Source organism: Schistocerca nitens, chromosome 6, assembly GCF_023898315.1.
Source record: "Schistocerca nitens isolate TAMUIC-IGC-003100 chromosome 6, iqSchNite1.1, whole genome shotgun sequence".
Taxonomy (NCBI): Eukaryota; Metazoa; Arthropoda; class Insecta; order Orthoptera; family Acrididae; genus Schistocerca; species Schistocerca nitens.
This window is the reverse complement of record NC_064619.1, coordinates 630,963,847-630,978,301: the sequence shown is the minus strand read 5'-3', so window position 1 is coordinate 630,978,301 and position 14,455 is coordinate 630,963,847.

Genomic DNA, 14,455 nt, shown 5'->3' with positions numbered 1-14,455 from the left:
TGATTTTCCTGTTAGTAATGCCTTGGTATTCTTGACAATGATTACTAGGTGCGATGGATTGCACTACAACGAAAAACAGATTTCTTTGGCAGGAGGCAAGGGTTACAATGAGGACAAGGAAGGCTATATTATCGGGGTACTAAGGCTATATTATCGGGGTACTTGAGCATATTTGAGGTGGGGAGGAACTTTGGTTATAGCGGTTCAGCAAACAAGATATGTAGAGAGCGCAGATCCTTGGTATACTCCTACATTTGGAAGAAAAATGTTGGGTTTTTACTATTGACTGTAACAAATGAAGGGTGATGAGATGAGAAGGAGACAATAAGAGGGCAAAAGTTTAGGAGACATGTATAGAATTCGAATACAAACAGTAAAGTGCAGTCACAGGTAGTCAACGTCTGAGGTGTGGAATTTGTGCCTTGCTCCGTCATCCTCCAACGGTTTGTCAAAACAGGCCTGAGAAGCCGTAAGGCCGTAATGTCGCATTTACAGAGCCTGCTCCTAAAAGTGCTCCATGAAGAAATTTGCGACTGCTGGAGACGGTGGTGATCCCATGGCTGTGCCGTCCGTCATGTCATAATACTCATCGCAGTACAAAAAGTACGTTGTCGTTAGGACGTGACGGAGCAACTTAATGATTCCAGATGAAAAATGTTGGGCCAGAAGATCCAGCGTATCTTGTATTGGCACCCTCGTAAAAAGTGACACAACGTCCAGGTTAACCATTAGGTCGTTTGGGCCTATCTTCATTCTCTTGAGTGTCTCAACAAATTTCTGCGAGTTGAAGACGTGGTGTTCGCAGTGTCCCAATTTTGGTGCTAATAATCCTGCCAGATGTTTAGCAAGTCTGTAGGTGGGCGAACTGATTGCACTAACAATGAGCCTCAGAGGAACGCTTTCCTTGTGTATCTTTGGTAATCCATAGGGGAGCTTGACAAGTCAGCCATAGCGGAGCATTGCCTAGAAAACGGACATAAAATACAGTTCGAAAATACAAAAGTGTTGGGTCGTGCATCTACATATTGGGACTCCGTTATAGAGGAAGCGGCCGAGATTCGTTTAAACAACAACAATTTCAATAGAGACCAGGGGTACACACTCAGCAGGGCATGGGGACGGGCGTTGGACATCGAAAGAAAGTAGAGACATTGCGCGACGCGGGAGCGGCAGATTCAAACGTGGCGCCTGCCCCTGGCGCCAGCTGACGTCACCGGTGCTGCCACGGGCAGTAGCTCCGCTAGCTACCGGGATCGACTTACGAGGGCGCGCCACATTGGGTCGAGCTGATTGGCTGCTGATGATATATATCATGCCTACATAATCGAGAAACCGTAGCAGCCTCGGCAGTCAGTGAACTCTTGACGACGATGGCGGAAATGGCCATCGAAAGCTCGAGGATTTTATTCGAATTGAGGCGGCTGGAAAATCGAGAACGTTTTATTCAGAAACAGTATCTGGCGTTCGCCAAGGATGTATTATAGGCCCTGTGCTGTTTCTAGTCTATATCAACGATTTAGGAGACAATCAGATTCTTTGCACACGATGCTGTCATATACCGTCTACTAAGTCAACAGAAAAGTAAAACCAGTTCCGAAATGGTTATTAGATATAACATCCGTATAGTTCGAAAAGTGACAACTGCTTCTAAATAAGGAAAAGTGTATGGTCATTCACATGAACACTAAAAGACATTCGGTAAATTTCGGATACACGTTAAATCACACAAATCTAAAGGATGTCACTTCAACTAAGTAGCTATAAATTACAATTACAAACAGTTTAAATTTAATTGATTACACAGGTAATGTTGTGGGAAAGGCAAACCAAAGACTGAGGTTTATTGGCGGAACACTTAGAAGATGCAACAGGTCTACTAAAGAGATTCCTACACAAAGCTTGTTCGACCTCTGCTAGAATACTGCTGTTTGTATCTGATCCTTAACAGACAGGATTGTCGAAGGACATCGAAAATGTCCAAGGAAGGGCAGCTCGTTCTGTATTATTGCCAAATATGAGTGAGAAAGGCACGGATACGATACGTGAGTTGGCGTGGCAATCATTAAAACGAAGGTGTATTTCGTTGTGGCGAGGTCTTTTCAAGAAATTTCAAATACCAACTTTTTCCTCTATATGTGACAATATTTTGTTCACGCCAACGTACACAGAGAGAAATGATCAAAAGATTTAGGTGTTCACTTTCCGCACTCGCTGTTCGAGAGTGGGACGGTAGAGAAATAATTTAAAGCTGATTGGATGAGCCCTCTGCCACGCACTGAAGAGTGAATTGCAGAGCAGTCACGTAGATGTAGATGTAGACGTACTTTGCTTACAGTTTTATCGAGGTATCATACTACGTATCACCAGTGCACAGGGTCCCGAAATATGTGTCATGGATTACGTCATAGTATATACAACGACATGCATTCGTATTCTCATTTACTCCATCGAGATATTTGCTAGCAAAATACTGTTATGCGGGAAGAACGACACGTTTCACAGTACATAAACAATGAGTCGTACGATTAGCTCCCAGATACCGAGCACAGAAATTGCGTGTCACGCTGACTAGGAGAATGTCGTATCGGTGATGGAAGTTACATGACACGCAGATGAAAGCCCGCCGGTTCTGACTGCTACTTTATCTCTGCGGGGTCATGACTTCCTGTCGTGCGGGTGCTGAGTCACTGTTGCCTAATGACGGATTTTGTTTTACCTCTTAGCGGTAGAAAGTACTACGAGTTCAGCTATATACACCCACGCTCTTGACACGAAATAGACGAAATAATGCGTTCAGTAGTAAACTATGTTCGTTTCGAATTACCATTATTTCGGTTAGTTGCTACGCACTTTTAAAGAGTCAGGCAAATCGTTTTTAAATAAGGAAAATTTTTTGGCATAGATGACTTGATAAGCTTAACACTTGTAATAGCTACTTTTCCAGTTTTATACATACGAAAGGTGACGTTGGTTTTGGTCAGCCAGCTAATGTGACCCGTATTGCATTTTCGTAGAAGTGGGGACAGTAGAAACTCGTGTAGAGGTAAGGTATTTTATATTCAACGCAATGGACTACTATATTTTGCATCTGATCAGGTCTGTCACAGCATTATAATAACGATAACTAGTAAGACAGTTTAGTAAAATGAACACTCTGCAAGCTGTTATCAGTATCATACCACAATGTATGTGATTTACGATTAAAGGCAGATTTCCTATTTTAATCAAAACCTGTATACACTTCTAGCGTCAACTGAACATACCAAATACCGTGACGCAATGATATTGTGATATCATACATGCACATATGGTAGGTCAACAAAACACTGAGAATATTTTTTGTGCCTACATTATTTTTTGGCATGTAAGATGTGGTGGCAAACCGACCTGTAGCGTAGTTTAGATAAAAAGGTGACACTGTGTTTATTGAAGGGTGAAGTTAATCCCATTTCTGCGAACTTCGTAATTATTTTCCGGTTAGAAAGGCATAAAAATCTGCAGGGGACAGTTTTTGCAGGTCTTCCAATAGAATATGTAATGTAATCACGCGGATATATATGAGTGTGGTTCAACAGGAAGAAATATACCTGGAAATTGTTTTAAAGAATACTCTTGCAGTTGCAAAAATAAATGTTTTGAAAAAGTTTCTGTGGAAGATCGAAGACGATTTTCCGATCTGTATTACAAAGAGGGATCTTTCGAAACACAAAGTACAATACTTGGAAGATCTGAGAAGTCAATGACAGTGACAGACAGAAGGGTTAGTTTTGAAAACTTCAAAAGACATCTATCTAGAAAGTATTTTATTCCTACAGATTCAGGTGATGTGAAAGTGTGTAAAGATATGTTTCTCAACACAATGTGTATTAATAGTGCTAAAGTACACAGATCCATTCAGAAACTTAAATCAAGTGATGTATAGGATAAAAGGGGTAGACATGAACCACATAACAAATTCCCAGGGGAAAATATCCAGCATGTCAAGGACCACATAAAGTCATTTCCTCAACATAAAAGTCACTACTGCAGAAAAGAGAGTTCAAAAAAACAATATTTGCCCCAGAATTTAAATTTAAACTTGATATACAGACTCTACAAACAAAACATGCAAGAAGACAATTTAGAAACTGAAATTGTGTCTCAAGCTTTTTACGAAAAAGTTTTTAGAACAGAATTCAACTTGGGATTCAAGCCTCCTCATAAAGATACTTGCAAGAAGTGTGATATGTTTGAATTAAAAGCAAGTTCACTTATGACAAACGAAAAAACTTCTCAAATCTTAAAAGCACTTCAGGATGCGCAAACAGAGAAAGAATATCATCAGCGGCAGGCTGATCTTGCAAAAGAAATCATGAAAAGAGTCATAGAAAGCTCAAATAATGGAGAATGTACTGTGCTTTCTTTTGACCTCCAGAAGACTTTTTCTCTTCCAAAAGTACCAACTGGTATTGTATACTATAAAGGATAGCTATTTTGTTTCAACCTCAGCATACATGACTTGGAAACATCCAATGGCATGAAGGTATATTGCAGGACGAGGACACAATGAAATAGGTTCCTGTATTCTTAAGTAATTAAATGAGCATCGTGTGAAGGAAAAGGTTATACTGTTGTCTGACTCATGTGGTGGTCAAAACAGAAGTATAAAACTTCGTTTCATACAAGATCCTAACAATCGTATCAAGGAGATGGTTCAAAAATTTAAAATTCCAGGACACAGTTATTTGCCCAACAATACTGACTTTGGCCAAGTTGAGAACAAAATTAGGAAGCATCAACATATTTACCACCCTAGTGAGCTTCAAAATATAATAAAAACTTGCAGAATTAAAAAACAAGCTTTTGAAGTAGTAGAGATGGAAACTGTTGTGTTGGCAGAAGAGCCAACACCGTGTTACTATAGGAGACCGAAATGCACGCGTTTTAGCTCACGCAGGCTGGCGTGAGGAGGGAAGAAATATACTGACGTGAGGTCTGGAACATGACAAGAAATGAGAATTCAGAAAGTGGACATAATTAGTTGGATACTTAACTTTAATCCATTATTGATGAACGTCGCTCTTGACGGTACATGATTCACAATATTGTCTGTTCAGAATTCATTCTAATTACTGAATATGGCACCTTGCTAGGTCGTAGCAAATGACGTAGCTGAAGGCTATGCTAAACTGTCGTCTCTGTAAATGAGAGCGTATGCAGGCAGTGAACCATCGCTAGCAAAGTCGGCCGTCCAACTGGGGCGAGTGCTAGGGAGTCTCTCTAGACTAGACCTGCCGTGTGGCGGCGCTCGGTCTGCAATCACTGATAGTGGCGACACGCGGGTCCGATGTATACTAACGGACCGCGGCCGATTTAAAGGCTACCACCTAGCAAGTATGGTGTCTGGCGGTGACACCACAGAAACAAAAGACTTTTATTCTTCAGAAAACGTGACATCGGCATTAACCATCAGAAAAAAGGTTTAAGGTCATCCTGTGTCATGGATGAATATGAGATGTATTCGTGTCTGTAAAGAAAATCCAAATATTATGGAATTCAAATATACTCACAATGAGGAAATGGAATTTCACCAGGTCAGCTTTATAAAAAGGATTAGAGGCAGAGTAACTGAACTTCATAACATAGTTCTAAAACTGAAATACCCTGCAGGAAACCACTAACTGCTCCAAAGCTAACAGACCTTAAATCTATACTATGTCTAATTCCTCTAATATACTATCAATTTTATATTGGTTTACCGAGCATCAGCCAAGAAGCAGGAGACTCTAGTGAAGATGACTATGTGAATGAAGTGTAAGACCATGTTTAAGGAATACTTCAAAATAATACTCAATGCATGTAAATAAATTACTATTGGTTTGAAACGTTTAAAAATCAATATATTCTGAAGATTTTGTGATTACTTAAACCTGTTAAAGTCTAGCATTAAGACAGTTCTGTAAAGAAACAAATAACTTTAAAAATATGCACCAAATTCTGTTTATGAACTACAATAACAAAAATATTTGTAATTAATTACTTGTGCTTCATGTCTGAAAAAGCAATAAGTATTGAGAAATATGTATAATGAATGTAATTTACTACAATTTGAATCCCGATTTACAGTAGTGTAAGGAACTTAAAACTCAATTGTCTCAAATCGTGAATTTTGTGGTTGATTCACTCTGGCATAATACTGTCCATATTCTCTGAAGCAATAGTGTTTTAGATCCAATTGTGATGGTGGTTCCGAGGCTGCGCAAACATCGGCAGTTGCCATTCTCTTGATGCAGTTGCAGCGAATGGTACATTTGCACGTAATCTCTTTCCCTATATCTTGAGGTGTCCGAAAATTCTTTCTGTCGCACTTCCCTGCCCTTAGCTCTTAGCTCTTTTTATGGAATCCACAGCTGAGATCACAAAATGTATCATTTCGCCGTTGTCAGTGGTCTCTCTGGCCAAAACAGCTTCCGTTTCGTGTTCCTTACTGTTTCAGTATGCCCTGTCTCGGCAGAGGTTGACCTCCTCTGCAAAAATGTTAGCGGGACCCATAGACCATACGCAGAAGCGTGTTCACGTCTTACGCAGTACGAATGTTTATCAAGCAATAAAGTAATTTATAATCGGACGAACAAGGAATTAGTTAATAAAATTCGTATTACTGTGTTGGAAGAAAGGTAGTATGCTTAAAGTTTGACGTTTCGTCCACGACAAGGTCATTAGAAGCAGAGCACAAGTAGGCACTGGGGAAAGATGAGAAGGAAATTATATGTACATCCCATTATTCGCCTTTGCCGATTTAGGGAAGTCTCGGGAAACTGATGCATGGACGGGGTGTGAACCACTGTGCTCCAGAAAGCGAGTCCATTGTCTGATCACAGCACCGTCTCTCTCCATACTGGTATAAAGAAGAACAATACCTGTTACGCATCTCATTTCAACAGGTATGAGATACGAAGTCTAGTGTTTACGTAAACATTTAAACAATAGGCAGCATGTTGGTACAAATCATTCTATGGTTTCTCAAACCAATTGCCTTTAAAATTTTTATACTTTTTCTTGTGTTCGATCCAGTTCGGGAACCATGCTGTCTACTTTAACGTTGGTGCTAGAGAAATATGGTTTTGAAAGGATCAGCAACTCCTTGAGGGGATGAAAGTAACACATATTTTTGTCTAAAAAAGGGAAAAATAATAAGTCTTTAGTCAGGTGAATACCGACAATGTCATAAATTCTATGTTTTTAAGCGCCGAATCATCGATTGCTTGATATGCCATGTGACAGTCTGTCAATGTGATCGAGAAGAATGATGCGACCTTTTCGGTTGTTTTTCCTGGTTTCATCTATGGCAAGAAAGATGTACAACACCATTCACCATATTCAGTTCTCCGAGTCTCCAAGGCAATGGTCGTTACACGTCCCGTGTAACCATAGAAGCAAGTGAACTTGTGAATGCTTCACAAATGAAACACATATCGCCAAACAGTCATACATCTCATCGATACATAGTAGGTGTTAAGGCCACGAAGCCACAAGTGAAGATCCCAGCTAGCAATGCATCTGATTTTCCATTAGTGTACGTCATGAACTGAGTAGTGATTGTGAAGAATCTGAGTGTAATAGTGATGATAACTAGTTTTTGCTTTCAGTAGATAAAGAACACTGAAAGAAGGGCAATTAACAACTGAATCTAAAGAGTTTGAGCGAAGGACTTTAGATGTTGTCATGAGACTGTAGATGAAGCGTGGATTCATCATTGTATGCCGGAGACCAATCCACAGTCGCAAAAACGGACTAGAGATGGTGAAAAGTCCTGAAGTGGAGTGTATACCTCTTAGTTGTAAGGGAAGAGTGATCAGGGCTGTATCTGGCCTCAAGGGGTTACATCATGAACAATAAGGGTACACCTGCAGCACAGCTGAATCGAGAGTGTTAAGAAAAAATAGCAGTTCACAGATAATAAGATCCCAGACAGTTAAAGAACATTAATCGGTGAGTCCAGTAATGTTCTTGGATAGATTCAGAGACCCCCCCACCATAGACACACCGTAGTGACCAACATAAGGAATGGGTAAATAGGTGAGTAACAGGACCACATAGAATAAATTCACCGAAGAAACTTTGCGGATCACGCTGTTATTACGCTATTCATCAAGAACGAACGGCTCATTATGTGGAAGGAAGTTGTAAGACATACAGTACCATTAAACAATCATTAACATTATTACCATGATTTCGTTTTGTATCCAAAGTAGAAAAATTTTAGTGAGATTTCGTATTAAATTTTTCGTCTCTATTGACTTTGTTGACAACGGGACATTAAACAGTATTTTTTTGCTTTCCATCACTTCAATTGAAATTTTACGTTTCTTGGTCCCTGTAAAGGGAACTGAGATTCTGTTCCACCACACCTACACGCTTTGCTTTCATTGTCTCTGATATCCACGGTCTGTGAACTCTAAGCATTGGTTACGAGTGTTTCCATTTCTGTCTTGGAATACAGATTGGCTCCATACATGCTAACATAGTTTGTGACATCCGTCTTCTACATCTACATACATACTCTGCAAGCCACCGTATGGCGGAGGTTACTCTGCGCCAGAACTAGTCGTTTCATTTCCTGTTCCATTTGCAGACAGAGCGAGGGAAAAACGACTATCTACATACCTCCGTATGAGCTCCAACGTCTCGTATCTTATTTCGTGGTCCCAAAGCCAAATGTATGTGGGCGGTAATACACTGAAGAGCCAAAGAAACTGGTAAACCTACATAATATAGTGTAGGACCCCCGCGAGCACATAGAAGTGCCGCAACACGACGTGGCATGAACTCGACTAATGTCTGAAATAATGCTGGAGGGAACTGACACAATGAATCCTGCAGGGCTGTCCATAAATCCGTAAGAGGACGAGTGGGTGGATCACGTTCCAAGGCCTCCCAGGTATGTTCATGTCTGGAGAGTTTGGTGGCCAGCGGACTTGTTTACACTCAGAAGAGTGAACCTGGAACCACTCCGTAGAAATTCTGGACGTGTGAGGTGTCGCATTGCCCTGCTGGAATTGCCCAAGTCTGTCGGAATGCACAATGAACATGAATGGATGAAGGTGATCAGGCAGGATGCTTACGTACGTGTCACCTCTCAGAGTCGTATTTATACGTATCACGGGTCTTATATCACTCCAACTGCACACAGTTACAGAGCCTCCACCAGCTTGACCAGTTCCCTGCTGATATGCAGGGTCCGTGAATTCATGAGGTTATCTCCATACCCGTACGCGTCTATCCGCTCGATGGAATTTGAAACGAGACCCGCACAACAACAACACGTTTCCAGGCATCAGTAGTCCAAATTGGGTGTTGACGGGCCTGGTCGAGGCGTGAAGCTTTGTGTTGTGCTGTCATCAAGGGTACCATAGTGGCTCTTCGGCTCTGAAAGCCCATGTCGATGACGTTTCGTTGAATGGTTCGCACGCTGACACTTGTTGCCGCTCGATAGAATTTGAAACGACACCCGCACAACAACAACACGTTTCCAGGCATCAGTAGTCCAAATTGGGTGTTGACGGGCCTGGTCGAGGCGTGAAGCTTTGTGTTGTGCTGTCATCAAGGGTACCATAGTGGCTCTTCGGCTCTGAAAGCCCATGTCGATGACGTTTCGTTGAATGGTTCGCACGCTGACACTTGTTGACGACCCAGGATTGAAATCTGCAGCAATTTGCGGAAGGATTGCACTTCTGTCACACAGAACGATTCTCTTCAGTCGTCTTTTTCCGGCTGCAGCGATGGCGGAGATTGGATGTGTTACCGGATTCCTGATATTCACGGTATTCTCGTGAAATGGTCGAACGGAAAAATCCCCACTTTATCGCTACCTCGGGGATGCTGTGTCCCATCGTTCGTGCGCCGACTATAACACACAGTTCAAACTCACTTAAATCTTGATAACCTGCCATTGTAGCAGCAATAAGCGATCTAACAACTGCGCCAGACACTTGTTGTCTTATATAGGTGACGCCAACCGCAGTGCCGTATTCTGCTCGTTTACATATCTCTGTATTTCAATACGGTCTATATCAGTTTCTTTGGGGCTTAAGTATAGCACCATTCTGCAGGCAGCTCCAAATGCCATTTCTCTAAACTTTCTCAGTGGTGTTTTACGAAATGAATATCTTCTTTCTTCGAGGGATTCCCACTTTAGCTCCCGAAGCATATCCGTAACACGTGCACGCTGATGGAACCTACTGGCAACAAATCTAGCAGCTCGCCTCTGATCTTCTTCGATGTCTCCTTCAGTCCGACCTGGTACAGATTCCAAACACTCGAGCAGTACTTAAGGATAGCTCACACTAGCGTCCTATATGCGGCCTCTACAGATGAACCACGCTTTCCTAAAATTCTCCCAATAAACCGAAGTCGACCATTCACCTTCCCTACAACGAACCTCACGTGCTCGTTCCATTTCATATCGCTTCACAACGTTACGCCCAGATATTTAAACGATGTCACTGTGTTAAACAGGACACTAATAATGCTGTACCCGAACATTACGGGTTTGTTTGTCTTACTTATCCTCATTAAATTACTTTCTTCTACATTAAGAGCCAGCTGCCACACATCACAGCAACTAGAAATTTTGACTAGGTCGTCTTGTATCAACGTACAGTCACTTATCTTCGACAACTTGCTATACACCACAGCATCATCAGCGAACAACCGAAGATTGCCGCCCACCCTGTCTGGCATATCATTTATGTATGTAGAAAATAGCAACCATCCTATCACACTTCCCTGGGGCACTCCTGATGTCATCCCTGTCTCAGATGAACACACGCCTTCGAGGAAAATATTCTGGGCTGTATTACATAAGAAGTCTTCGAGCCAGTTAACAGGTTTCAGAGGGTACTATGTCGAATACTTTCCGGAAATCCAGAAATATTGAACCAGCCTGTAGCCCTACATTCGTAGTTCGCAGTATATCATGTGAGAAAAAGGTAAGTTCGGTTTCAGATGAGCTGTGCTCTCTAAAGCCGTGCTGATACGTGGACATAAGCTTATCGGTATTCAGGAAATTCATTACATTCCAACTGAGAATATGTTCTAGAATTCTACAGCAAAGCGATGTTAAGATTATTGGTCTGTAATTTTGCGGATCCGTTCTTTTACCCTTGTTATATGTAGGAGTCACCTGCGCTTTTTTCTAGTTTGTTGGCACTTTGCGCTGGTGGAGAGATTCGCGATAAATGCAAACTAAGTAAGAGGCCAGTGACGTAGAGTACTGTTTGTAAAATGAAATTGGGATTCCATCCGGTCCTGGCAACTCATTTGTTTTCTTATTGTTATGTCATTCATACAGGACTCTGTGCGATGGTCAAACCACTGTACGTTAGTACAATTCTCCTGCGTGAACGATTTCTCAGACGTGGAACTTCAAACTGCAGCCTTCCTTTGGCTGTCTTCTTCTGCAAACCAGATTGGTCAACGAGTGACTGAGTGCGAGCCTTAGATCCGCTTAGCAATTTTAGGTAGAACCAGAATTTTTTCGGGTTCTCCGTCAAATCTTTAGCCAAGGCATGACGGTCGCAACTGTTGAATGTTTCGCGCATAGATCTTTTGACAGACGCACAAATCTCTACTAATCTTTGCCTGTCGTTATTTGCGCGTTCTCATTTGAATCGAGAGTGCAACAACCTTTGACTCCTCAGCATTTTTTCGATTTCGTTATTAAACCACGGTGGTTTTTTTTGTGTCCTTAATCCACTTACTAGGCACATAGTAGTCCAGAGTACGATTTACAATCTGTTTAAACTTTGTGTAATGCTTTTGGCTTTACATCCATCACATTTGGCTCCAAGTAGCTCTTGTTAGAGCAATTGAGAAGGCAGCAGTGAGTTGATGACGTAATGTGGTGTGAGTTACGGATAACACATGGTTTGTTCGGTACGGGTATCGTGAGAAAGAGCACCTAAATTGTGGTCCTTCTCCGCGATTGGCTCCTGCGTTCGGAAGCTGCGCCCCAAAATGGTAATATTTTATTATTAATATTAGACAAATTACACAGCGCATTTACGTGCATTTCTTATTTAAAGCACCTCTCAATAGAGTCGTATCATTCCATTATTTCACAGATATTAAGAACCAGCAGAATAATAAACAAGTGCTTAACGAAAAGGCAGACGAAGCACTTCGGTGATCTTCAGATGGCGTCTAACTGCGATGACGGGCGAAGTGGTTCGGCAGTGAGATCAGAGCGGGTTCGACAGACATGTTGTCTGCCGCGGTCGGTGTTAGTTAAGACTTTTTTTAGCACTGTATGGTTATTTGATATATATAGTTGAGACAGTGTGACAGTAATTACGGAGATACGCACTTCATTAATTTATTGAAAAAAGAAATTATTTGTGACTAAGGTAGAATGTAATTGTGCAGTTTCACGTGTTCCGCTGATAAAAAGCGAGTGGCATACCATATAAACAAATTTATTGGAAATGTAATCATTTCTGAAATAACAGTTCCTCTCTAAGAGTTTCTTACAGCCTCAAAACGACGGATTCACGACCTACGTGCTGTTTTCTGCGCAAGGGACAACAACTATAGAAGACTCCAGGTTGATGAACATTTATTAGAAATTACGCATTCCACTCAGGGCGGTGTGATGTTCTCCATGCAGTACAATGATATTCACTGATATTCAGTGCTTTTATCAGTATGATCACTCCAGGGATCAGTTCTTCGCCTCTGCTCTTCAATATTTACAAATCTGACCTACCAAACATCCACTCTAAAAAGTTCATTTACGCCGACGACATTTGTTTAATTAGCCAATAAGTCGATTTCGAAACATCAGAGATTACACTTGAAAACCACCTGAAAAAGATGGATGATTATTTCCAAGTATGGCGACTAAAATCCAACGCCTTGAAGACAGAGACAGCCTGCTTCCACCTAAACAACAATCAGGCACACTATGCACCCAGAATCGCTTTCACAAACCAAATATTGAGATAAACCCTCAACCAAAATACCTGGGAGTAACGCTTGACCGCACTCTCACCTTCAGAGCCCAAAATACAGAATTCAAAATAAAAACTAGAAATTACGTAATCCAAACAACGACAGGAAATTGCAAGAGCATACTCAGTAGTTGGAGAGACTGTCACGGCAATATCTACCCATATTCACAACATAGTCAAAGTTGTGGTAGTTCTCGTTTGAAATAAGACGTCATTCAATTTAAGAAACGGATTTATGGACTCTATTACCAGGATGGAATGCAACACACATTTAATTTTAAACCTAATCCCCCTTAGGTCCTAAGTATTTATGCCAGTACTGGACAAGCTTCTTACAAGGGAACCTCCCCATCGCACCCCCCTCAGATTTAGTTATAATTTGGCACAGTGGACAGGCCTTGAAAAACTGAACACAGATCAATCGAGAAAACAGGAAGAAGTTGTGTGGAACTATGAAAAAATAAGCAAAATATACAAACTGAGTAGTCCATGGGCAACATAGGCAACATTAAGCGTGATTTGAGCAGAGGAACGCCGTGGTCACGTGGTTAGCGTGAGCAGCTGCGAAGCAAGAGGTCCTTGGTTCAAGTCCTCCCTCGAGTGAATATTTTACTTACTTTATTTTTGCAAAGTTACGATCTGTCCTTTCGTTCATTGATGTCTCTGTTCACTGTAATAAGTTTAGCGTCTGTGTGTTGCGACCGCACCGCAAAACCGTGCGATTAGTAGACAAAAGGACGTGCCTCTCCAATGGGAACCGAAAATATTTGATCGCAAGGTCATAGGTCAACCGATTCCTCCACAGGAAAACACGTCTGATATATTCTATACGACACTGGTAACGGCATGTACGTCACATGACAGGAATATGTTGTCGACCCATCTAACTTGTACACTTGGCGAATGGGTAAAAAGATTCTTCTACCTTGCCCGATTTAGGTTTTCTTGTGGATGTGATAATCATTTTCAAAAAAGTTATGAAAACATAAGAGTGTGTCACATAAACTGCAACAAATGAATGCAACAGTTTCACAGTCGCACAGTTTTCTCTGTGCTCTGTCAAAACATATGTTTTTAACGTTTTCAAATTTTTGCGTGTGTAGACCGTCAAATCGTGCATATATCCAAGCAAATCTGAACATGTCCTAGAATTTCGGAGAGCGAAGTTGATTATGTGTGAGTGCCTGAACTTTGATAATTGTCTGAAAATAAAAAATTAAAATATTCACTCGAAGGAAGACTTGAACCTAGTACCTCTCGTTCCGCAGCTGTTCACACTAACCACGGGACCACGACGCTCCTGTGCTGACGTCACTCTTAATGTTGCCTATGTTACCCATGGACTACTCAGTTTGTATATTTTGCTTATTTTTTCATAGTTCCACACAACTTCTTCCTGTTTTCTCGATTGATCTGTGTTCAGTTTTTCAAGGCCTATCCACTGTGCCAACTTATAACTAAATCTG